Raw genomic sequence first — 26852 nt, forward strand, 5'->3', positions numbered from 1 at the left:
CATTGGTATTGCTCTCAAATCCACTAAATATGAGAGTGACTCTGATGATGATGAGAATTATGAAATGGCATTACTTGCCAAAAGACTCAAAAAAATTAACGAAGCCAAATAGAGAAAGAAAATTCTAACGTAATGAAGGCTTCAAAAATGATTCAAAAGAGAATGACCCAATCGTATGCTATGAAAGCAAAAATCTTGGGCATATGAAATACGATTGTCCACAATTGAAGAAGAAGGGTCTTTCAAAGAAGAAACATAAAACACACGTGGCTACTTGGATCGATAATGAATCATCCGATTAAGAGGATCAAGAAGTAGTAAACTTGTGCTTAATGGCCACTAAGGAGGATTCTCAGGTAACCTATAACTCATTTAATTTAGAAGATTATTCATTTGATGAGTTATTAGAGGAATATAATGAGTTGGCTTCGGATTATGAGAAGTTATTTTCAAAATACAAGAAAGATACTTCAAAATTGAAAAATGAAAAAGATCTCATATCCAAGACAAACAGTGAACTTGAAAGTAAGATTAAAGATTTGCAAGTCAAAATAAAAGATTTTGAGAAATAAAATTTTGATTTGCAAAACTTACTTTCAAGAGTTAATGAAGATCATCAAAATAAAATTGATGATCTTAAAGCTTCTTTCGATAAAGTTAGATCAAAACGTTTTGAAAAATGAGAAAAATTTAAAATCCAACTATATTAGAAAGAACTTTAAATCTTACAATCATAAAGGTCCCCAAAGAACCTCGAATGGTAATATCATTAGGACTATATGGGTTCCTAAAGGACTTAATACTACTAAAGATAATGATATCCTAAGCGAATGGATACCTAAGGGGACAAGGCTTTTAGGAACTAATGAATATGGACCCAAAAGAATTTGGGTACCAAAAAATCCAAAATTAATCTATGTTTGTAGGAAAAGGAGAATTGCTTCAAGGCACGAAATACAAGCTCAAATTCATGGTACCTTGATAGTGGATGCTCAAGACATATGACCGAAGACAAGAGTTGGTTTACAAAGATTAACGACAAAAATTGAGGAGTGGTAACCTTTGGTGATAACTCAAAAGGTTACATAAAAGGTATAGGTACTATAGGTAATACCTCTTCCATACAAATAGAAAATGTTTTATATGTAAATGGGTTAAAGTGTAATCTATTAAGTATTAGTCAATTGTGTGATAAAGGATACAATGTCTTATTTGAATCAAACGGTTATAAAGTTGTTGACATTGCATCTAATAGGATTATACTTATTGGTCATAGAATAGGGAACATATACATGGTGCATTTAGATTCTATAAACATGACTAATTTATGCCTAGTTGCCAAGGATAAGCATGATAGTTGGTTATGGCATAGGAGACTAGGACATACTAGTATGAGTGTTTTGAAAAGACTTATTCAAGTCAATTTAGTAAGAGGTTTGCCAAAACTAAAATTTGATAATGATAAAATATGTGATGCATGTGCAAAAGGAAAACATAAGAAAGCTTCCTTTAAACCTATTAATAATGTATCAACTAGTAGAGTATTACAATTGATCCATATAGATCTTTTTGGGCCAATTAGAACTACTAGCTTGGGTGGAAAACAATATGCTTTATTATTGGTATATGACTATTCTAGTTTAATTGGGTTCTGTTCTTAAGTACTAAAGATGAATCTTTAGAAACTTTTATGAATTTTTCAAAACTAATCCAAAATGAAAGAGGTAACTCTATTTCAAGTGCTAGGAATGATCATGGAACTGAATTTGAAAATCTTGGATTTACTGATTTTTGTAATTCAAATGGAATTAACCATAATTTTTCAGTACCTAGAACCCCTCAACAAAATGGAGTTGTTGAGAGGAAAAACAAAACTTTAGAGGAAATGGCTAGAACCATGCTTTGTGAAAACAATTTACTAAAATATTTTTGGGTAGAAGTCACAAATATCGCTTGTTATGTGATAAATCGAGTAATTATTAGGCTTATTTTAAAGAAAACTACATATGAAATTTTCAAAAATAAAAAGCCTAACATTAGTTATTTTTGTCCTTTTAGAAGAAAATGTTTAGTTTTAAACAACGGTAAAGACAATCTTGGTAAATTCGATGCTAAAAGTGATGACGAAATTTTTATGGGTTATTCCCTAAATTCTAAAGCTTATCGTGTATTTAATAAAAGAACTTTAGTGGTAGAAGAATCTATCCATGTTGTTTTCAATGATAACCCCCCTTCCAATGAAGGATTCTTGTGTTGATGATGACGTAGGTGTACTAAATGCAAATGAAGTGGGAGAATCATCATCAAAGGAAGAAGTAAAGGATGAGGAAACTCAAGATGCCTTCAAGAATCTAACAATTGAAGAAAGGGAAGTCACATACCCAAGAGAGTTCAACTATGTAAAGTATAGTGAGATTTTAGGTGATCCATCCAAAGGGGTAACTACTCGATCTTCTCTTAGGAATATTTGTAATTATATTGCTTTTATCTCATGCATAGAGCCTAAAAATGTTAAAGAAGCATTAATCGATGAAAATTTGATTATGGCTATGCAAGAAGAGTTAAATCAATTTGAGAGAAGTGGTAACAAAGTGAGTAACAAGGCTAGACTTGTTGCTCAAGGGTACACTCAATAAGAAGGGATAGATTTTGATGAAACATATGCTCCCGTAGCTAGGGTGGAAGCAATAAGAATGTTATCAATATTTTCATGTTTTAAAGGTTTTAAATTATACCAAATGGATGTTAAAAATGCATTTTTAAATGGTTTTATAAAAGAAGAAGTGTATGTGGAACAACCTCATGGTTTTGAGGATTCAAAACTTCCCAATCACGTTTTTAAATTAACAAAGGCTTTATATGGTTTAAAACAAGCTCCTAGAGCTTGGTATGAAAGAATGTCAAATTTTTTAATTGAAAAAGGTGTTTCAAAAAGAAAGGTTGACACTACATTGTTTTTAAAATGAAAAGGTAAAGATTTATTAGTAGTACAAATTTATGTTGATGATATAATTTTTGGTTCTACTGATGATGCTCTTTACCAAGAATTTTTTAAGCTAATGCAAGGTGAATTTGAGATGAGCATGATGGGGGAGCTTTCATTTTTCTTGGGGCTCCAAATCAAGCAAAGAAAAGATAGCATCTTCATCAATCAAGCAAAGTACGTCAAGGATATGCTCAAGAAGTTTGGATTTAAAAATGTGAAACCCCAAGCCACTCTTATGAGCCCATCTACAAAGCTTGACAAAGATGAAGAAGGTAAATATGTAGATGTTAAACTCTATAGGTCTATGATTGGCTCTTTGCTTTATCTAACCGCAAGTAGACCCGATATTATGTTTAGTGTTTGCTTATGTGCTAGATTTTAATCATGCCCTAAGGAATCTCATCTACAAGCCATTAAGAGAATCTTTAGATACCTTAAGGACACTCATACTATAAGACTTTAGTATTCTAAAGACTCAAACTTTAGCTTACATGCCTTCTTGGATGCGGATTATGAATGATGCAAATTATATAGGAAAAGCACCTCCAGTACTTGTCAATTCCTAGGAAACATGTTAATTTCTTGGTTTTCAAAGAAGCAAAATAATGTTGCATTATCTACCACTGAAGCAGAATACATTTCAGCTGGTAGTTGTTGCGTACAAGTTTTATGGATGAAACAACTACTTTTGGACTATGAAATTGAAGTAGGTACCATTCCTATCAAGTGTGACAATACTAATGCGATTTGTCTCACTAAAAATCCCATCTAATACTATAGAACTAAGCACATTGAAATTAAACATCATTTCATTAGAGATACTCCTTGAGAGGTATCGATACCGTTGAGTTGCAACGGTCGAAATATTTGAATTTTATACAGGTAGTATTGATACCCCTTAGTGGAGTAACGATACCTATACGCTCCCAACAACTTTTTAAAGTGGAAAACATACAAAAATGGCTCTATTGACTCCATGATCATCCCCAACATTCAGAATTCATTCAAGGGGTATTTAAACAAGTTTTGAAGCCATTGATGAAAAACAAGAAACAAGAATTGAGAAACAAACAAAAGAGAAAGCCTTAAACTTATTGTTTGAGCAAATCAAGCCAACATCCATTCAATATTCATTTTGCTTTCAAGAACACCATTTGTGCTCAATTGTATTTATTCTTGGGTTTTCTATCTTTGTTCTAGAATTGTGCAAATAATCCTACCTTGTGAGGTTTTACTTCTAAGTTTGCAAAATTTGTAATTTTCTCTTTGAGAGAGTGTGTCTTAAGAATTTGGGGTATAATTCTTGAGGAAGTTGTAAGGTTACTCTTTGTCCTCTAAAGAAAGACAAATTAGTGAATTTGTGGAAAATCCTTAGTGTGTATAGCTAAGGTAGTAGACGTAGAGTTTGGTTGAGAAAGTCGAACCACTCTAAATCGTTGTGCAAATGTTTTTATTTTCTATCAAGCTTCCACCAAAATTTTAATTGCCAATTCACCCCCTCTTGGCTATTTCATCCGATCGATTGACTCAACACCCATCATTCATCGAATGTCCATGCCTCTGAATTGATTAAATTCTGAACCTTGTGCTTCAATGCCCCACAATTCTTAGTGAGGTGCCTTGATCTTCAGATGGTGATAGCATCTTAGCTCTCAATCCTTTTTTGGTACGAATGGGGTAACTTCATCTTACCTCAAAACTTTTATCACAAGATTCTCTGTGAGTTACTCTTGGGATCCGTGATTAATGCACGTTGAGATGCAATGTATACCATGAAATGTACAATGTATATATACTAATGCAAAGATGCACATGCAAATGCAAAGATGTAAAAATTGGAGTGTAAAATGCAAGATGTAAATGCAACAAGGAATTGATCCAAAAAATTATTGTTCCTTGAATAATTCTTGAAAAACCAACAATGTCTCGGTACACTGCGGAAGTGAAAATCTGATCCACCTGTAAGATGTCCAGCTCCTATGAGCATCTGGGTACCACATCGTCTTTAAAGCTTCTACTTCATCTCCTACTTTCAAAAATCTTTCGAGCTAGTTTATGATCTTGAACTTTTGGCTTCAGCGTCAAATCTTCTTGAGTCTACCTTGTTATCTTAGCAGGTAGATGTCTGACTTGTCTCCTTAGTAGGTAGACTCTCTATTGGCACTTCTCGATCTACGTAGAGCATCTTCGAAATTCTTTCGATCCCAACGAAAGGCATTGCTCTGGGCATTATGTTTTCAAGAACCTTCTAAAAGATCAGTTATTTAAGGGATCAATACCTTTGAAATATATGTCATGTTCATGCAAAAATGCAATAAAACCAGATAAAAGGAAATCAATGTTAGTAGAAACAAGACAAAAAGAATCAAGTTAGTTGAAATGATTAGTCCAAGAAATGTAATCTTAGCAAAAATAATCAAATTTGACTCAAAGTTGAGACTGAAAAATAAAGCATACAAATAAAATTAATAATCCTAACCGCATGTGCTCTAATTCTCCTATAGCCACATGGCTCTAGCAGGGTAGGTTTACTAAATTCTTTATATGAGATTGGGATCTAGTAAGGGTTCCCAAGTTGTCTTTACAAGCTGCTAAGGTTGCCTCCGATTCTGGCCCATTATAGACTTATGAATCTTATTCGGCTTAGGGGATCACACCGCTAAAAGTGTACCTCTGATCTGATATCCGGATAGGCAGCTTAGGATGCTTTCCAAAGACACTTTATCAGACCCACACAAGGAAGCCCAAAGCTCCTCGTGAGGTATGACGTTTCTCCCTACTTAGGTAAATCAGGTTGGAGCTCGGGTTTAGAGCTATGATATGCAACAATCCTAAATAAATTCACAGAAGTGTAAGCATTAACCAAAGAGAAAATATTTTTTCTTTGAAAAATCATAATGAACTGTAAATTAAAATAAGATCGAACTCATAATCTCCCAAAAATCCTAAATATATAGTAACCAACTCGTGGCTCGACTCTCAAGCTGTTTTTAAAAACAAAACATGAGTCGCCAAGCTGACGACACCATTTTCACCCAGGCGAGGAAAGACTGATACCGACTCGGGGGTTTTCTCTTTGAAAATATTTTTCGAAATGTAGGGAGCCGCCACCAATCATTTAAAGTGCAATTAGGAGACCATAAAAATAGGGTGATTTAAATAAAACATTTTAATTTTATCCAAATACAAAGTTTTAAAGTCTGTGAAAATTTAGAAATCAGGTTCGGGAGTCAGTTATGTATGGGAAGGATTAGCACCCAAACAAGCACCCAAACAAGCGCCCAAAAATTTATACCTAGTCGATTACCCTATATTGAAATCAGAAATTTTGAGTTCGATCTTTATTTAATTTGAAAATCATTTCAGATGCAAAGTTGAAAAGGGTATTCGTTTATTGAGACCGATAGCATTCACTGCCGAGCGTAAATGCAGGAGATCAGTTATTGTACGTAATATTCGAATATTACCTCATTTTTAGAAAATCATGATGTGATCTTTGAAAATATGTCAACCTATTTCAGGAATCACCGATAATCACTCCCTTAGCATACTTGCAGGAGATATACCATTAATTCCCTAATACGTAAACATTGCCTTAGGTTTAAAAAACAAAGCAATCAAACAAAATTTTATTTAATCCTAATTAAGCTAAGGTAAGCTAAGGTAAATTAAAGGCTTTTTCTAGCTTAAGATGTCAAATTATGAAAATTAAGGAACCTAGAGGCTCAAACCTAAAAATGTAGGCTATAATATTAATTCTATTTGATTTTAATCAATTATCAAATAGAATAATCGAAATGGTCCATCGAGCATTTAAGCGAGGGCCAACTCAAATTATCCCCTAAATTAAAAGTCTAGCTTGAAATCGAATCTTAAAATAAAGGATATAAAATTAACCTAAATTAATTTTAAGATTCGAGTAATTAAATTGGAACCTCGAGCAAAAACGATGACCAAATGAAGAATTCTCCTAATTTAATGACTAAATTTAAAATAAAAGTAATCTAGTTGGGGACTAAAAATATTAAAATCAAAATCAAAACTGGTTTAAAATAAAAGACAAATGATCTAATAGGACTAAGTTAAAAGGAATCTAAAATTGAAGGCAAAAATAAAAAAAAAATTAATGAATATAAGGGACTAAAATGTAACAAAATAAAAATAGTAGCTAAATAAAAAAATAAACCTTGACTAAATTTCAAAAAATAAAATAACAGTGGCTAAAATGAAAGAAAATAAAAGTTAGTAGTTAAATAAGAAATAAATTGTGACCGAAATGCAAATATAAAAAAAAAACTATATCATCAAATTCATAAATAAAATAAAGAGAAAGCTAATTAATGACTAAAATGAAACAAAACAAAAATAAGTTACTAATTTTAAGTAAATAGCCACACAAATAGAAGACTAAATTACAATAAAATAAAAAATAATGATAAAATTGAAATAAATCAGAAAAAGTGGTCTATTGACCAAAACGTGAAAACACGACAAACATAGGGGAGCTAAAATCAAGAATTACCTAAAAAGTAATAGAAACGCAATAAAATGGGGAAATTACAAAAAAGGTCCCCTATGTGAATGTTTTGTAATAACACGCTAAAGGTGGGGGGACCACATCGTGATTTCCCCCAAAACTTTCTCTATAAATAACAACTTTTTCTTTTTTATAATTTTCATTTTTTAGGTTTAAAAATTTTTAGAGACAGAGGGTCTCCCCTCTCTAGAAAATCGGTCGTCGTCGGTGGCTCACCCTCCTCCGACCAGTGTCTCGTCCATCACCGACCGTCACCGTCCCCGGTGGCCATTGGCCACCAAATTTTCTGGTCTTGCTCGTCTCCTCTCGGTGTTTACGGCTCTGGGCTTCGTTTTTCAGGAATCGGTCCCCAAGCTCCACGAAAACAACCAAGAACACCTCGACTTCCATCGTCTTGATCTTCGTCGTCTGTCGTTGGATCGTCTCGATTTTCAATTATGTGGCTCACTAACTCTGTAACACCTAAAACTCGTATAATTACACTTATACATATTATAGATGTCACATGAAATTTTGTAAAATATTTTCCCATTAAAAGTGATTTAAAATTTATTTTCTTAAAATGGTAACGAATAATATAAAAATATCATATCACATCAAACTATCACATAATATTTAAAACATATATTAGTATGGATTTATACTATCCATTTTGAAATATAGTAAAACAATTTAGTTTAATCATTACAAACTGGTTCAAAATAATTTAATAGAGTAACTAGGACATTGATAAGCACATGCCACTAACTAAGTCAAAATCACGTCATAGGATGTCTTACTGATATTGTAATGTATTCCTGGATATTTGGAGTGCCCTGTACTCTTTACTCTACTCTTCGCTTTTTACCTACGCGTGAAAATCATCACACGCTAAGTATATACTTAGTGAGGCAATTTAAAACAATAAATAGTGCAATACAACTCATGAATGAAATTCAATGTCAAAATCAAAATGCCATATGATCATGTTATTTGCATATTCAATATTTTACCATAATCAACATGATAAAACCGAATATAAAATTTCTTACCACTATACTTGTCATTTATTCCATAAGCTCGTAACCTTATTTGTATGCTTACCATTTATTAACCAATAAATCATAACCCAACTTAAATCTTGAGGACCCTGGTATTCGAGTAAAAACCTGCACCGTAGTGCTAAACCTGCACTAAGCAGTGCTAATCCAGATATGACACATAAGGTCGTGCCCACCATTTACACTAGGGTTAAACTATAGTGCTAATCCGGACATGATACATAAGGTCGTATCCACCTTCCCGCACTTTGTACCCTTACACACTATAGTGCTATTATAAACCTGCAGCTGCTATACTCTATGGCATGCCAACTATACCCTGTCCCTCAATGACTTACTTGGGCATATTCTATTTTATTCGATCCATCCATGGCAAAGTATATTATCATAATTTAACATTAAGCAGTTCATACCCAAAATAACATTCATGGTAAAATATCAAATTATTCATGATCAATGCATTATAATTTCACAATGTGACATATCAATGTCAAATCGAAGTTATAAAAATGACATAATATCATGCTTATATAAACAAGGCGACTTATTGCAAGTCTTCCTGATGATGTATAAAACATCTATGTACATGATGTATAAAACATCTATGTATAATGTCATGCATGTATTACACTCACCTTGACACTTTATATATTCCAAAATATGTGCCTCGCTATGATCCACAATAAACCCTTTTATACTTGACTTACTTTGATCACAAATCAATCATGATCTGTATAAATCACAAATTTATAACGATACATATGTTAGTATTGTACTAACATAAACACATCCCATAACAACTCCATAATATACTTGAAACTGATTTTCTACCAAATATTTAACATTTAATAATTCCTTTTAACATTGGCACCAACATTTTCAATTTACACAAAATGGTCCTTCACCATTTTTTCACTTAGATTCTTAATACGAAAAAAATTCCAGCATTTAAATTATTACCATTCAAATGCTTTTACAAAGGCATAATTACATTTAAGTACCCCAACTATGTGAATGTAGTCCGTAAATAACCAATCTTTTCAAACTTCCAAAATGGTCATATTTCACATTTAAACACTCATTTAAATTCCAAAACAGTAATTTCCAGTATAATACATCTATTAGACAATTATACAACCATTCATAAATTTTCCAAAATTATCGAATTGGTCTTCTAACATTTCAAAAATTACAAAATGGTCCCTAAGTTTTTCTAAGGCTTGTAGAATACTTCCTACATCATTTCTAGACCTTATATAATTTTTCCATATTTGTCTTACTCAAATACATCATAGCTGAATTCTTTATCCTTTAAAACTATGTTTTCGTGATTTTGCTCGATTTTGATTCGATTCAAGCATGAAATCAACTTTGAATCAATCTTATAACATCTCAACAATCAAATCCCTAATCAAATCTCATCAGAACACAAAGTTTCTCCAACTTATAATTTGGCCGAATTTTAAAGAATAATTTCTAGGAAGATTGAACATGTTTTAACCATAAATCAAGCTTGAAAATGAATCTACAACCTCCAAAACATCAAGATTCATCATAAATATCATGAACCCTATCATAAACATAAACCCTTCGATTTGGGATCTTTGAATTCCAGTAAGATTAGCAAGCAATATTGGTACCAAATGATAGCGTTTTTCGCGTAGAACAATTTTCTATTTCACGACATAACCCTAAATCAAAAGAAAATTGCTCAAAAATGGAAAACAAATATTTTTCCTTACCTCCAAGCTAACTCACGACAAAGAAAAGAGCTGATGAACAACTTAGCATGATATTTTTTATTAATATCATGCTTATCTACCTTTAATTTAACTTTAATGAATCTTAAATTCATTAAATTGGGAAAATATCAATTTGCTCTTAATAAAACTTCATAATCACCATTAAGCCAAGACACCTAACTTTATCATCTTCCAAATCATGACACTTGAACCTTATCCTCATCCATAAGTCAAATATGAACAAATAATATCTTAGTTTACTGATTTGCCCTTGCCTTTTTTCAAAAATCTCAATCTTGTCACTTTAATCCAACTGTCCAAATTAAACATAAAATTAAATCCTAAAATCCAAAGAGTTATATTATTTTCCAACATTTAAAAATGTGAAAATAATATATATTTTTCTTTAGATCTAATTTATCATCCTTCAGATTTTTCTTGAATTTTCTATTCGATCTGATTTACCAAATTTTTCCTCAACTTCATTGCTTTATAACTTTTAATACAAAACATGTATTAAAATTATAATTCCCATAAAACATTATTCTTGAGATAAACTATTTATTTAAGGGGCCAATTGTAACTTTATAAAATAACCATTTTGGTCTTTGAACTTTTCCAAAGTTTATACTTTGGTCACCAACCTTTTCCAAAGTTTATACTTTGGTCACTTAGCTTTAAAATTTTGTATTTTGGTCCCTAAAAAAATCCATATATAAAGTAAAATTCTTTTTGGGAAAATTATCACTTAGGTCCTTAAACTTTTCCCAATTTTTTACTTTGACCAACAAACTTTCAAAATTTTCATTTTGGTCACTATCTAAATTTTGGGGTATTACAGACTCCTCTTCTCCCTTTCGAACGTTTGGATTGGCAAACAGAGACCCCGACCGCCGACGAGGCTTTGGCCGAAGGTAAGGTTCTCTCTTTTTCCTTTTTATGTATTTTCGAAAGCTAAATAAGTAGGCTAAAAAAATAATAAATAGAAAGAAAAAAAACCTTGCAAATTTCATTTATGTTTATACTTTTTTATTGATTTTTCGAATTGGTAATGGAACCTAGATTACAGTTTTTTTTAGAACCAAGAGAGCGTTAATATTCTTTCATTTTTGGGTTTTAATACCCACTTACAAAAAATAGAAATGATGCTTATGTCTCTGGCGTGTTGTTTTTGCAGAAGCGTGGAGATGGTGGCGTGCATGGCAGCTTTGCTGGTATTGGGGCAGAGGGAGATGGCCTCTGGTTGGGGGAATAAAGGTAGCCTTCGGTTGGGGTGTTTAGGTAGCTATCGGGTCGAGTTTGGTTTGGACCCGGTTCAGTTCTGTCTAGGTTTTGGGTTTGAGGTTGAAGCCCGTTGGAAAATGGTGTTCACAATATTGATATTAATTTTGTAGTGCGTTATCTTATTTTCCGTAAACAAATTGAGAATTATGATTCAAAGGAAAGAGATCTAATTAGGAGGGAATATATTGATCTTAGACCATATCAACCTAAACAAGTTTCATATTTGTTCTCTGGTCTAAAAAAAACCGCATAGGTTCCAAAAAAGTTGGTTTGAGAATTTTCCTTGATTAGAGTATTCCCCAGCAAAATATATTGTCTGTTGGTTTTTTTTTTTGTAAAAAAAAACCCAATTGGAATGTGTGGTCATATACAATCACTATCAATGTATTCAAGAATTGGATGAAAGTTAATAAAGGGAAAGATTGTGCATTTTAATGTCACGTGGGGAAGGATTCTAATTCAGCTCATAACTTTGCTCCCAAATGTTTTTATAATCTAAAAATCAATCATGTCACCTTGAGAAGATAACTGAGAAACAAAGTCTAAAGGAAATTCAACGAAATCGGTTGCGACTTACAACATCAATAGATGCAATTAGGTGGTTAACATTTTAACCTTGTGCGTTTAGAGGGCATGATGAACGTTCTACTTCAGGAAATCAAGTAATTTTTTTTTGGAAATGATTAAACTTTTTGCATCATATAATAAAGAAGTGGATGGGGTTGTTTTAGAGAATGCCCAAAAAATGTCAAATACACTTCACCAAAAATCCAAAAAGAGATTTTAAATGTATTTGCTAAAAAAGTGCAAAGTAGAATTCGTGAGGAGATTGGCGACACAAATTATTTTCTTATTGTGGATGAATCTAAAGACATTTCTAAAAAGAAACAAAAGAACATTGTTGTTAGATTTGATGATAGAAATGGATTTGTGTAAGAACGTTTCTTAGACTTAATACATGTGAAAGACACAGCTTTGTTAACTTTAAAATATGAGATTTGTGTTGTCTTGTCCCACCATAATCTTATTCTTGAAGACATAAAAGGACAAGGCTATTACGGTGCTAGTAATATGCGTGCGGAATGGAATAGATTGCAAGCATTATTTATCAAGGATTGTCTATATGCTTATTATGTTCATTGTTTGCTCATCAATTGCAAATATCACATGTCTCTACAGCAAGAGAAGTTCATCATTTTCGTACTTTTTTTCAGCATTTAATTTTTAGTATCAATATTGTTACAAGTTCTTCTAAATGCCATGAAGAGTTGCAGCCTAATCACATAGATGAAATTGAACATTTGAAGGGAATTGAAGAGCTTGAGATAGAAAAAGGTGTTAATCAAACTGGAACATTACAACGTCCAAGAGATACTAGATGGAGCTCTCATTATAAGTCGATATGTAGCATGCTCAAAATGTATAGTGCTACTTGCACTATTGTCACTAACATAGCTACCGAATGAGAAATTTTTATCAACAAGGGGATGCTTTCAATGAGATCAAAATATTGATGTGAATGAATTCGTGTTTATTTTACATGTGGCTAAAGAGATTATGGTTGTTACTGATGTACTTTGTCGTGCATTACAACAAAGTTTCAGGACATTGTAAATGTTATGCACTCGGTTTCCACTACAAAGACGTTGATTCAAAATTTAATAGATGATGGTATGTAGAGTCTTTTGCAAGATATTAAATCATTTTGTGAGTGACATAGCAATACAATTCCTGACATGGATGCTCCCTATTTTGATGTACTTTAAATCTCTTTGGCAACAAGGAAGACGAAAGCAAAGTATGACAACATCAAATGAAATCTAACAAGTTATGTATTTTTTTGAAGTTCTTTTATGAACATTCCACGCCTTATTTCTTTTATATTTTAACTTTTGATTAATCATGTGAATATGTATTTCTAAATTTTAATGTTGATTTTATAGTAATTCGGTTTAATATGTAATTTTGTTTTGGGCCCCTTTAATAAATTCATAGTTGTTCTCCAGGGCTTGCGTATCAAATGAAGTTAAATATTTGAAGATCAATTTTCTAATGAAATTTGTGTCAATGGAGAGATTGTTAGATATTAACACAAATTCTAAGTAGAAATCAAGCTCGATTTTGTTGCAATTCTATTGATCAAATATTATTTTGTGATTAAGTTTATTTAGTAAGATTTCCTATTGAATAAGAATTATTGATGACCAAATATCTGACTCTGTAAACAAATAGTATGTCTTAGCCTTTAGAATTAAGAGAGAAAATTATTTTGGAGAGATTAATCATTTTGTATTCTCTGTAACTTTTGGGGATTATGTTACATAGATAGTTTTGTCAAGATATTGAGAGGATGATTTCAGATGCTCTAGGGTTTAGAAAAATATAGAATTTCAGATTAACCAAATAAAATAATATTTGGGGATTACGTTACATAGATAGTTTTGTCAGGATATTAACCAAATAAAACTCTTTCTAGATTTAGAAAAAGATAGAATTTCATATTAAGATGAAAAGATAGAATAAAATAAATAATAAAAAGGGAAAGATAACAATAAAATAATAAATAATAATTTTCAAGATAATAATAAAGATAAAAAGTGGGTTTTTAAATTGTTTAAAGAAATAAAAAGATAAAGATTAAATAAACAATTAAATAAATAAAAGAGATTGAGATAAAGAAAACTTATGGTTAAAATAGCTTTAGACTTCAGCTTTGCCTCAAATTCCTCGTATCATCGAAACAAATCTTTACTTCAAGATTCACGTCAGCTACCTGTGTACAAGGACAAATCCTTATGACTATTTGTACACCGAATAACCAACTGTACTCTTAAATTTCAGTTTGTGAGATGATCTAAGAAACAACAATGTTGTTGATCTTAAAATGTTGAAGTTCAAAAAGCTGCCGACTCAGATTATGTTGTTTCAACAATAACTGATTCCGATCTTAGATTCCTCTTAGCAAACAATTTTGCTAAGTGTGTTCACAGGAAGTAGAATGTACTTTAATAAGTCGATCCTACTTTCCACGTTAACCATAACAACATCCAAACGAACGTCAACTTTTGGTTTTGAAAATCGTTTTGATTTGAAAAATAAACCCAGAAAACAGAGAGAAAATTTTGAATCGGTTTAAGTTCCTTACAATTCTCATGTTTGGAATTGAGCCTTCGCTTTAGCCTTTGGCTTAAAAGAAAATTAGCTAAGCATGACCAAAGTCATACTAAGCATATTTGAAAACAAAATTTTAAACGAAAAAAAGAAATATGTGAAAAAGCTTGAAGGAAAATAGAGAGAAAGCTGGAGAGAAAAAGAAGATTTAATTCTCAGATGTGAGAGATATGTTTCTAGGCTTACCCTGAGAGGGTATTTATAGCCTTCAAAATCCTAAAAACAAGCTAAAGATAATTCCTAAAAATAAAGAAATAAATCCTAATTAAAACTATTTAAACTAAAATACCTAAAGATAAAGATAAGATAAAATATAATAAAAATAATATTTTAAATCCTAATTAAAATACTTAAAACTAATTAAACTAAAATACCTAAAGATAAAATTAAAATAATGTCCTAAAACATGAGTTTAATTCAAATTTGAATTGCATAAATGTGCGGCTAATCCATTCATTCTTCTAGAAGCGCTGACTGGACCTTCTTGAAGGTGCTGATGTCATCGTCTCGTCAGATGTTTCATGCCCAAAGTCATGCCCACTAATCTAGCTTTGATTCCGAAAATAAAAAAAAAAACTGCAGAATTCTATCCTTTTAGTGCAATTTCCAAAATCTGACATCCTGCACAGAAAATTAATCAAAACGAACAAATAAGCCACAAAAACCAATGATTAAAGAGCAATTTAAAAGCAAAATATTAACCAAATAAAGAAAAGACATAACTAAGAAAATTTAAAGTAAGCAAGATATCTCAATTAATTGTCAACTTTAATGAAACATGACTCAATACCTTACAAAGATTCACACATATCTGCTCAAAGTGTTTGGGATAAATGAAATCACTCAAATCGAAACTAACCAAATTATTACCATATGCTTGGAATCCAATCAAGTCTCCGCTACTAAAAGTGAACATAATGCAATAATCAAGGGATCTTTAAACATGGTGTAACGGGACTTAGGTTAGGGTAGGGAAAAGGCCATGATGATCGGGTTAAGTACCAAGACAAGATATTAATACAATTAGGAACAATCCACGAACTAATGTAAAGCACAATAAAACAAGGAAAAAGAATAAATGAAAGGCAATCGAAACGATTGATTTTCCTTTTTTTTTTCTTTCTACTGTTCGAAACAATGAACAATTTTTTTACTTTTTTACGTGGAACAAGAATGATACAAGATCTCAAGTCTCGGTAAGGGAGGGAAAAGAGAGGAAAAAAAAAGAGAAATGCTTCGGGTTTAATTATGAGGTGTAAAACAAAGAAAGGAAAATAGGCTCAAATGTGGTTCACTAGTGGATGTGTAAATGGGTAGGCTTTTTGGGAAAAGTGGGTTTATCCTAGGTGCCCCTATCACATTAAAACATTACGTTCAACATATAGTATCGATATGCATTGTGATTACAAGTTCTAGAATATCCTAATTAGTCTGGCACACTTAAGTCAAAATCATGGTTTTTACGATTGGACTCAAGTAGTCATGTTCTATAATGGAGTCAATGCACCCACGAGGATGTTACTGGATGCCTCGATAAATGGGACATTGCTGGATAAACCACCTACTGAGGCATTTGCTATCTTGGACAGAATTGCTAACAATGATTATTAGTTTCCTTCCTCAAGACTTGGAAGTAGGAGGATAGCACCTGGAGCATTTGAGTTAGATACCAAGGATTCAATGTCTATTCAACTCTCAACTATCACCAATATGCTGAAAAATTTACAACGATCCACTGAGGTGAAGGAAATGAAAGCAACTAGCTTGGCATATATGTTATGCCAAGGCAATCATCACAAGAGAGAATGCCCGACCAACCATGAGTCCATCAACTTTGTAAGAAATTTCAATCGAGGCAACAACAATCCTTACTCTAACACTTATAATATTGGATAGCGTCAGCACCCAATTTCTCATGGGGAAATCAAGGAGCCCACAATGCTAATCAACCTACTCAGTAGCAGAATCATAATGAGCCTTAAGGTTACCAGAATGCTATGCCATGGTATAATACCAACAAAGGATCTTCAACTTCAGCGAGCATAAGTTCATTGGAAGCTACCATTCAAGATTTTATATCTACTACCAAGATAATGATGCAAGACCATTCTACTTCAATTAAAAATCAAGGAGCTTTACTTCATAGTCAAGGATCCTTAGTTCAAAGCCATAGCTCATCTCTGAGAGCTTTGGAAGGTCAAGTTGGTCAGATTGCAACGACATTGCAAGAGCGTCAGCAAGGACGTTTGTCAAGTGATACTGAAGTCGTTAAAGGGCATGGAAAGGAGCATTGCAATGTGTTATCTCTTAGGAGTGGGACACAAATCAATCAACAAGTCAAAGCTAGTGGGGCACAACATGAAAATTCTACTCCCACTACTGAAAGTGGTGAAGCTGAGTTGCATGATGATAGCATTACTGAGAAAGATAAGGAGGAGGATTCAACTAAGGCACCAAATTTTGATGCCAAGGCAAAAACAATTCCTACTACTGCAGTTAAGGAAGCTAGACCTCCACCACCCTTCCCGCAAAGATTGAAGAAGCATAGTGATGAAGTTCAGTTCAAGAAGTTCATGGACATTATTGATCAGCCCCATATCAATTTACCTCTCTTGGAAGCTATTGAACAGATGCCGATGTATGCCAAATTTCTGAAGGAAATCTGTACCAATAAGAGGAAAGTAGAGACTATTGCCACGGAAACAGAATTTTGTTCTTCATTGAGTAAGTTGCCACCAAAGAAAAATGATCCGGGAAGCTTCAATATTCCTTATTCGATTGGAGCTAATTTCGTTGGAAAGACACTATGTGATCTTGCTTCAAGTGTCAACTTAATGCCGAAGTCGATATTCATGAAGCTTGGCATTGGAGATACAAGACTCACCTCGATTATTTTACAACTTGCCGACAGATCCCATGTGAAACCTGAAGGGAGAGTCAAGGATATTATAGTACGGGTGGATAAGTTTGTGTTTCCAGTTGACTTCTTAATTCTAGATTGCGAAAGTGATGCCAAGGAACCTATTATTCTGGGAAGACCTTTCCTAGCCACTGGACGTATATTAATAGACTGTGAAAAAGGTGAACTCACCATGAGAATGGTTGATCAGTGTGTGACTGTCAATGTGTTTCGAACACACAATATGTTGATGACACTGAAGAATGCCAAGGCATTTCTGAATTGAACTCAGTGATTGAAGAAGAGACTGAACATCTTTGGCAGAACAATTTCATTTAGCTAGCAGAAAATGATTATTGGGTGGATGAGGAAAGCTTAGTGGAGTCTGACAACTTTTCAATTTTGAAGGAGAAATCTAGCTTATTACAAGCTAGATCAGGTATGAATTTTGAACCTTTGAATTTTGTTGAATTTATTCCTTCTAAGTCTTCATTATTGCATGCACCCACTTTAGAGCTTAAGACTTTTCCAGGGCATCTGAAATATACTTACTTAGGTAGCGATTAAACTTTACCGGTGATTATTTCCACTAACCGTACTGCTAATCAAGAGCAAAGTTTGTTAAGTGTTTTGATGCAGCATAAGAAAGCAATTGGTTGGACGATGGCCGACTTGAAAGGCATTAGTCCCACGATCTGCATGCACAAGATTCTGCTTGAAGATTGCCATAGTAATTCAATCGAACCACAACGAAGACTCAACCTTGTTATGAAGAAAATGGTGATTAAAGAAATTCTGAAATGGCTTGATGCTAGAGTGATTTACCCTATCTCAAATAGCTCATGGGTGAGCCCTGTCCAATGTGTTCCGAAGAAAGGAGGCACGACTTTGGTTACTGATGAGGATAATTAGTTATTACCCACTCGCACTGTTACCGGATGAAGGATATGCATAGACTATCAAACACTCAACAAAGCTACAAAGAATGACCATTTTCCTCTACCTTTCATCGACCAAATGTTGGATCGATTGGCCGGCAAAGCATTCTATTACTTTTTGTATGGGTACTCGGGGCACAATCAAATTGCCATCGTACCAGAGGACCAAGAAAAGACTATATTTACTTGTCCCTATGGAACATTTTCTTTTAGCATGATGCCTTTTGGACTCTGTAATGCCCCGACAACATTTCAGCGCTGTATGCAAGCCATATTTTCAGACATGGTTGAGGATTTTCTGGAGATTTTCATGGATGACTTTTCTGTTTGTAGGGATGATTTTGAACGAAGCCTCAACAATTTAAAACAAATTCTCAAAAGATACGAAGAGGCTGAGTTGGTCTTAAATTGGGAAAAATGTCACTTCATGGTGACTGAAGTCATTATATTTGGCCACAAAATTTCTCACAAGGGTATTGAGGTGGACAAGGCGAAGATTGAAGTGATTGAAAAGTTACCACCACCAACTTCGGTCAAGGGTATAAGAAGTTTTCTTGGACATGATAATTCTATATAAGGTTTATCAAAGACTTCTCTAAGATTTATAAGCCCTTGTGCACATTGCTTCAACAAAACCAGCCCTTTGTGTTTGACGAGTTATGCCTCGGCGCATTCACTGAGCTGAAGCAAAGACTAATCTCGGCACCCATTGTAGTTCCTCCCGATTGGACATCACCATTTGAGCTAATGTGCGATGCAAGCGATTATGCCATAGGAGCTCTTTTGGGGCAACACCGAGGTAAAATTTTTCATGTTATTTATTATTCTAGCCGCACTTTGAATGAAGCACAATTGAACTACACCACCACTGAGAAAGAATTACTTGCCGTGGTATTTGCTTTTGATAAATTTAGACCTTACCTAATAAGCACTAAAGTCATCGTTCACACTGATCATTCGACTATAAAATACTTGGTAAACAAAAAGGATGCCAAGCCTATACTTATTAGGTGGATCTTACTTTTGCAAGAATTCGACTTAGAGGTGGTAGATAGAAAAGGGACTGAAAATCAAGTTGCTGATCAGTTATCTAGGCTAGAGAACAATTCTGAATGCCATGACACTGTAGATATTCAAGAGGAATTTCCTGATGAGAAAATTTTATATGTCGCAGTAATCCTGTGGTAAGCTGACCTTGTTAATTTTCTTGTTAGTGGAATTTTGCCTTTTGATTTAGAGAGTCAGGCTAAAAATAAATTCAAGCATGATGCAAGGCACTATTTTTGGGATGAGCCATATTTATTCAAGCATTGTGTCGATCAGCTCATTAGACGATGTGTACCCGAAGAAGAACAACGAGAAATTTTGTACCATTGTCATTCAGCCCCATGTGGAGGCCATTTCGGTGGAGCAAGGACTGCTGCTAAGGTCTTGCAATCAAGCTTTTACTAGCCAACTCTGTTTCGAGATGCCCAACCATTTTATAAAGCTTGTGATCGATGCCAACGGACTGGAAACATATCCAAACGTCATGAAATGCCACTGCAAAATATTTTGGAGATAGAGCTATTTGATGTGTGGGGCATCGATTTCATGGGACCATTCCCATCTTTTGGAGGAAATCTATATATCCTGCTTGCTGTGGATTATGTGTCAAAGTGGGTGGAGGCAATAGCAACATCAAGAAATGACTCCAAGATCGTACTCAAATTTTTGCACAAATATATTTTCACTCGGTTTGGAGTACCTCATGTTATCATAAGTGATGAGGGAATCCACTTTGATAACAAGTTGATTGCCAAGGCATTGAAGAGATATGGAGTTCGACATAATATTACCACAGCATATCATCCATAGACAAATGGCCAAGCTGAGATATCCAATCGAGAGATCAAGCAGATTTTAGAGAAAGTGGTGAACCTAAGGCATAAAGATTGGTCGCCAAAGTTGGATGAAGCACTTTGGGCGTATAGAATAACATTCAAGACTCCTTTGGGGATGTTACCCTTCAAGCTAGTATATGGAAAAGCTTGTCACCTCCTGGTTGAACTTGAACTTAAAGCTTTTTGGGCCATCAAATAATTGAATTTTGATGCTCAACTAGCTGGGGAGCAGAGATTACTGTAACTTAATGAAATGGAAGAGTTTAGAGCACAAGCATATGATAATGCTCGGATTTACAAGGAGAAAACCAAGAAGTGGCATGACCAGAAACTGATGTCACGGTATTTTCATATGGGCCAACAAATCTTGCTCTATAACTCCATACTTAAACTTTTTCCTGGAAAGCTCAAATCTTGATGGTCAGATCCATTTGAGGTGCATTATGCCTACACCCATGGAGCTGTTGACATTAAAAATACAGATGGGACGATCTTCAAAGTCAATGGCCAGCGTCTCAAAGCCTATACTGGAGTTCCACCACCGCACAATATGGAAGTGTTACATATGTACGATGCTGAAGCGTGCCTAGAGGAAAACCAAATTTTGATGCCACGGCATTGAATTTGTGTCTGTTAATAAATAAAAAATTTACATTTAATATTTTCTTTAATTTTTATTTTATTTTATTTTGTATATAATTTTTGATTTGATTTGTAGGGACTATAGTACTGCAAACCTTGCAAGGAGCGGTTACCCAAATGGAGGAAAGGACAGCATTAAATGCGAAAGATATTATTTGATTTTGTTTCTTTTAAATTTATTTTAATTCTAACACTTACTTTTCTCTCTCCACAGTTTGTCCCATTATCATCATTTTCTTGGCAGTTTTTCTTTCCTATGCACGTATTAACCTCCCTCCCCTCCACTCATTCCTTTAACCATCCTATCACCCTTTTTTTCCCTCCCAAATTTTTACTTTTCTCTTTCATTATTAACTTTGTCTCTTTCATTTTAACTTTTATTTTCTCTCTCATTTCTTCATCTCTTTCCTTTATTTTCTCCATAGCCGAAACTCATTCAAGATTTTTAAGTTGTCAAAAGCTTATTCCTTTTCCATTTTTCTTACTTCACAACTGTTGAAAATGGTGCGCACAAGACCGGCTGCACCCGAAGGTTCCAATTTCTAACAGTTTGAGAACGGGGAAGCCAAGGCACGATTCCAAAACTTTAAAAACCGAAAACTCTTCTTTGAGTTGGGTTTCATATTTATTGAGGAGATCGATGGTGGATTTGGTCCCGATGTGATGGACATTGTCACGCCACTCAAATGGGAGAAATATGCACGCCATTCGGGTTCAGTGAATGCCTCGTTGGTTAAGGAATTTTACGCAAATATTTCCAAGCCCAACCAACACTCTGTTTTCGTGTAAGGTAAACAGATTCGGTTTACTTCAACTGTGATTAATCTGTATTATCATTTACAGGATGTGGTGGAATGACATGCCCAGTTCGAGAATGAGGCCGATAGCACCACCTACGACGGAACTCTTGAAGACTTATGCTTTACAAACACTAAGTGGAATGGCGTCAAACAAGTATATATCCGGTCAACCGGGAGCGTCTTCAGCCACGCGCCAAGTTATGGAACCACTTCCTTAAGCGTAAACTCATGCCTACTTCCCACAATACAATGATATCACTTTCTCGCTTAATGCTTTTACACTCGATAATGGTATCCCGTCCTATTGATGTCGGTCGTATTATTGTTCATCAAGTTCATGACTGTTTGGGTAAAAACGCAAGTGCTTTAGTGTTTCCTAACTTAATTATTGCTTTGTGTAGTAAGAAAAATGTCAATGAAAATGCTTTTGATGAAATTTTACCTGGATTATCGGGCATTACTAGGGCTAGGTTACCACTGCTATTGGGAATTGAAAATCCCAAGTCTAAAGACCCTGTTCATGAGCAATCTGTAGGTACTACACAATCAAATGTCTAGGCAAGATTGCTTGCTCTCGAGGAAGCTGAGATGCAGACTCAGACTCACCTGCATGCTTTACACAGTGACATCCATAATTTCTTTGGATATGTAAAGAATAGAGATGCTATGGTGGAATCGATGTTTTAATAAATTATTCCCCACGGTCAACGAAATTTCCCTGGTTTTCCAAACGAAATTCTACCGGCATTTAATGCCGAGGCATCTCCAGAGCCCGAGCAAGATGCAGTCGATCCTCCAATTGATGAACCAAATCCTGATCAGTTCCATTCTGACACCCCTGAATATTCGCCTACTAACCCTGTTAAAGAAACACCAAGTCCCGTTCCTGCACCACGTAGTGGCCGTCGCACCAAAACCATGGTTGGACGTAAGAATATTGCGCATTATTTCTCTACTTCTTTAGAGTCTAGCCCAGCACCCCTACACAAGTGCACCAGACGAGGAGCTGCCAGTAGCTCCAAGGCAACACCACCACACAAATATTGAGGTACCTCACTTGCATTCATTTTCATTTATTTTGCATTTCATTGCATGGCATTTAGTTTTTATTTAGTTTAGTTCTCTTTAAGCATTGAGGATAATGCTTACCTTAAGTTTGGGGGAGGTAGTGTTCTTGGTAGGTCATATGCATGATAGCATTAGCGTAGTATTATGCCATGGCATCAGTAAATGGTAGGACAGTTAGATAGAATGTTTTGAGGATACCTGATGATGATGATTTTGTTAGGCTAGAATTGGAATGTAAATGACTGTTGAGAATGATAGAACTCACTTTAGGGCTTGATGCTTTGTGATTTTTTTTACATGATTTGTATGTTCTCTATACTTAGAAAATTTGGAAAATTTTTATGAAGGAACTCTAGTTTGTTTTGGCATTGAAATATAGTATTGTGCTTAAATGAAAAATAAAAAACAACTCCCTTATATATGAAACTGTGAATAAATGCTTAGGCATAGCTGCAGAGGGACACTCCTCTTTGCCGTGGCATTGCCTGGAATTCTCTTTAATAAATGGCAGCCTTATGCATATGAGTGAATGAAAGAAGTCACGGGATGACTCTACTTAACTAGCTCGGGGGTGGAAGGTATGCTCCCTTTCAAATCAGTATATATTAAAAAATCAAATCAGTAAAAAGGGAGTAAAAATGTGCTTAATGAATAAGTAAATGCTTTGACAAAAAACTAGGGGACTTGAGTAGAAATTGTCTAAATTTTCTAAGTATAGATTGGATACAATCACGCACACACATGACCACAAAGGATTTTGACCTAGGGAAAAGTACTTGATTTCATGATATGTCTAGCATATTGAAGCCTATTTTTCTGAGGGTTGAAAATCAATTTTGTCCTACTGTTCTATTGTTGAAAATTGCCATGACATTCTGCTTATGTAACTGCTATCCATTGCTTGAGGACAAGCAATAGCTTAAGTTTGGGGGTGTGTTAACTTCCTAAAAAAGCTACTTTTAAGGCCTTTTTGACTTAAGTTATTGTTTGTTTAAAAGCCCATTTTAGTTATTTTAGGATCATGTAGTTGCATATAGTTGCATTTGTGGTGGTATTGATGTTTTATTTCTTAATGGTGACGTATGAGAGAAAGGTGCAATTGTTTGTGGTGTGAAGGGAATAACAGACAAAAGGACTCTTTGGGAATTAATGCCACGGCATCACACGTTGTTGAAGCAGATTGAAATGCCTTGGCATTTCCGGCACAGATAACGACAAAAATATACAGCTATACGAGGACAGTTGGCGCTGCACGTGAAATGATTGATGTAACCGCCTGCCAGAGGACCACTACCACCTGGAGGATAAGGTTCATGCTTATGGTGAAATTCTAGGGGTATGAGGGATATTTTACACCCAACAACCTAATCATTACCCCTAGATAATTTTTATTATATATGACACCTCAAGGGAGAGAAGGAATATGATGCAAGAGACACACGCTTAGAGCAGAAAAAAAATAGATTTTTATTCTTTCTTCTTCCTTGGGTTTTCCTCCATTGATAAAGCTTCAAGGAGTGGCAACCTAGGTGCCGAAAGGAGCTAGCGAGCTAAGGTGGTTTGTGTTGGCCAAGGAGACCTCCAATGGCACACATCGAAGGCTTCTTCTCACTTCTCTTTGTTGCTATTTTTTTCCATTTATTTATGGGTTGTTGGAACAAATATTTTCATGACTTTGTGTTTGGATATTTTGAACCCCACCATGAACTAACTTATTTGGTGGTAGTTGGTTTTATGGTTGTTTAAACTTTATTTTAATGGTATATTTATGTTTATCTTGGTTATTTTCTTGCTTTTCTTATGAATACTTCACCATTTAAGCTTGTGAGAGGCATGAGAGTGTCCATTTCTTAGATGAAGGTTATGTGTTCGAGAGAAACCTAAGCTAAAAATACTTGTAGTATTCGAGAGAAACGCAAGACAAGATCCTCATAAGCAATGGGCTATAGTATTTTCAAGGGGCTTTGAACTGGCCTAAGAATACTATATCCTAATCCCTTAGTACTCGAGAGAGACTAGGAGGATTTCAACGACTAAAAAGGGTGTTTTTATCAATAGTGTAGGCTGACAGCTTCTTTGAGAGAAAGCAGATGCCTTGGCATCCTATTCTGTTAGGTTCCTTTGCGAACACTTTAGGAAAGCCATGTCGAGTAAGTGAAGTCCAGGAAACTTAAATATACCTAAGAGATAAATTTAGCATCCTTAAATCAAACCATTCATTCCATTGGAGGCTTGTCACGTGAGGATTATCTTCTTATCATTTTATTTGTTATTTATTTACTATTTTTCCCATTTTTCATTGCCTCGACATCACACCATTTTCAACACTAAACATCTTACCTTGCCACTGCATTTCCATTCACTACATCATCAGACCATTCATCTACATCCACCTTAATACACTTTTTATTTGCTGTGATATTTGTATATATCAAGACTAACTATACATAGATAGATTAGTGATTTGATTTGGCTAGACTTTTGTAATTTCACCCAATCCCTGTGGAGACAATACTCACTCGTCACTGTATTACTTGAGTGATTGTGTTTACTTGCACATTATTTGCGTATAATTTTATAGTACTCACAATACACAACAGAGCCATTTTGATTTGAGTTTCCCTGTAAAAAGTTTAAATTTAGAGTTAAATAATAGAACTTTTTGACCAACAAAAAATGTTTTAAAAGAAATTCGATTATCATGAAATTATTTTGTTTTTTCTTTAAATATTCGAGCACTATCATAGGCATTATTTTATATTTCCTCAAGTTCTTGAATATGTAATTTTCAAGCTTAACCAACCGCATCCATGTCCATATTACATTGTTTAACGGCCCAATAAGCTTGATGTTCTAAGTTAACCAGTAAATGGCATGGTTTACCGAAAACAAGCCGGTATGGTGACATCCCAATGGGACCTTTATAAGTGGTTCGATAGGCCCAAAGTGCATCAGTTAATTTTAAACTCCAATCCTTTCGATTTGATTTAACAATTTTTTCAAGAATTGTTTTAATTTCCCGATTTGATACTTCGTTCTGTCCATTTGTTTGTGGATGGTAAGCTATATAAATTCTTTGAGTTACTCCAAATATCTTCATTAGTGACTCGATTACTCGGTTAATGAAATGAGTTCCTCTATCGCTTATTATAGCTCGTGGCGTGCCAAACCTGGAAAAATAGTATTTTTCAAAAAATTAACTGTAGTTTTAGCATCATTATTCCGAGTGGCCTTGGCGTCCACCCATCTAGAAACATAATCGAAAGCTAAAATAATATAGGTATTCCAAATGACGAAATAAAATGACCCATGTAATCGATTCCCCAAACATCAAAATTTCACAAACTTGTATAGAATTAAGCGACATTTCATTCTTACGGCTTAAATTACCTGTACGTTGATATCTTTCAGAATGCGACAACATTCAGGAGAGTGCAACCTTTCTCCGACTCATTGATTCTATGGAAAATTTAGATGCCGGGGAGTTTCAACTGTCTAGATTTCTTGAATTGTCCAAATCGCCCTTTCGAGTTTCCAACTTAGACCCATCCTTGGTTGCAAGACGCCCTTTGCGGGTTTTCATCTTGAACCCACCTTATTTTATTCTTTTTGTTCTTTTTTCTCTTTTTTATTTTTTTAATTTAGGGCGCCCTTTCGGGTTTTCACCCTAAACGTTTTTCACTTTTTGTTCTTTTTTGTTTTTTCTTTCTCCAACTTAGGATGCCCTTTCGGGTTTTCATCATAAGCAAAGTATTTCTTGATTGCATCTGAATTGATGGGATGTGGAAGTTCGGGCCCATCCATTTCAGCCAGGACAAGGGCTCCTCCGGAGAAGGCCTTTTTCACGACATAAGGTCTCTCC

The sequence above is a fragment of the Hibiscus syriacus genome, unplaced genomic scaffold (genome assembly GCF_006381635.1).
Source record: "Hibiscus syriacus cultivar Baekdansim isolate YM2019G1 unplaced genomic scaffold, ASM638163v2 tig00112230_pilon, whole genome shotgun sequence".
Taxonomy (NCBI): domain Eukaryota; kingdom Viridiplantae; phylum Streptophyta; class Magnoliopsida; order Malvales; family Malvaceae; genus Hibiscus; species Hibiscus syriacus.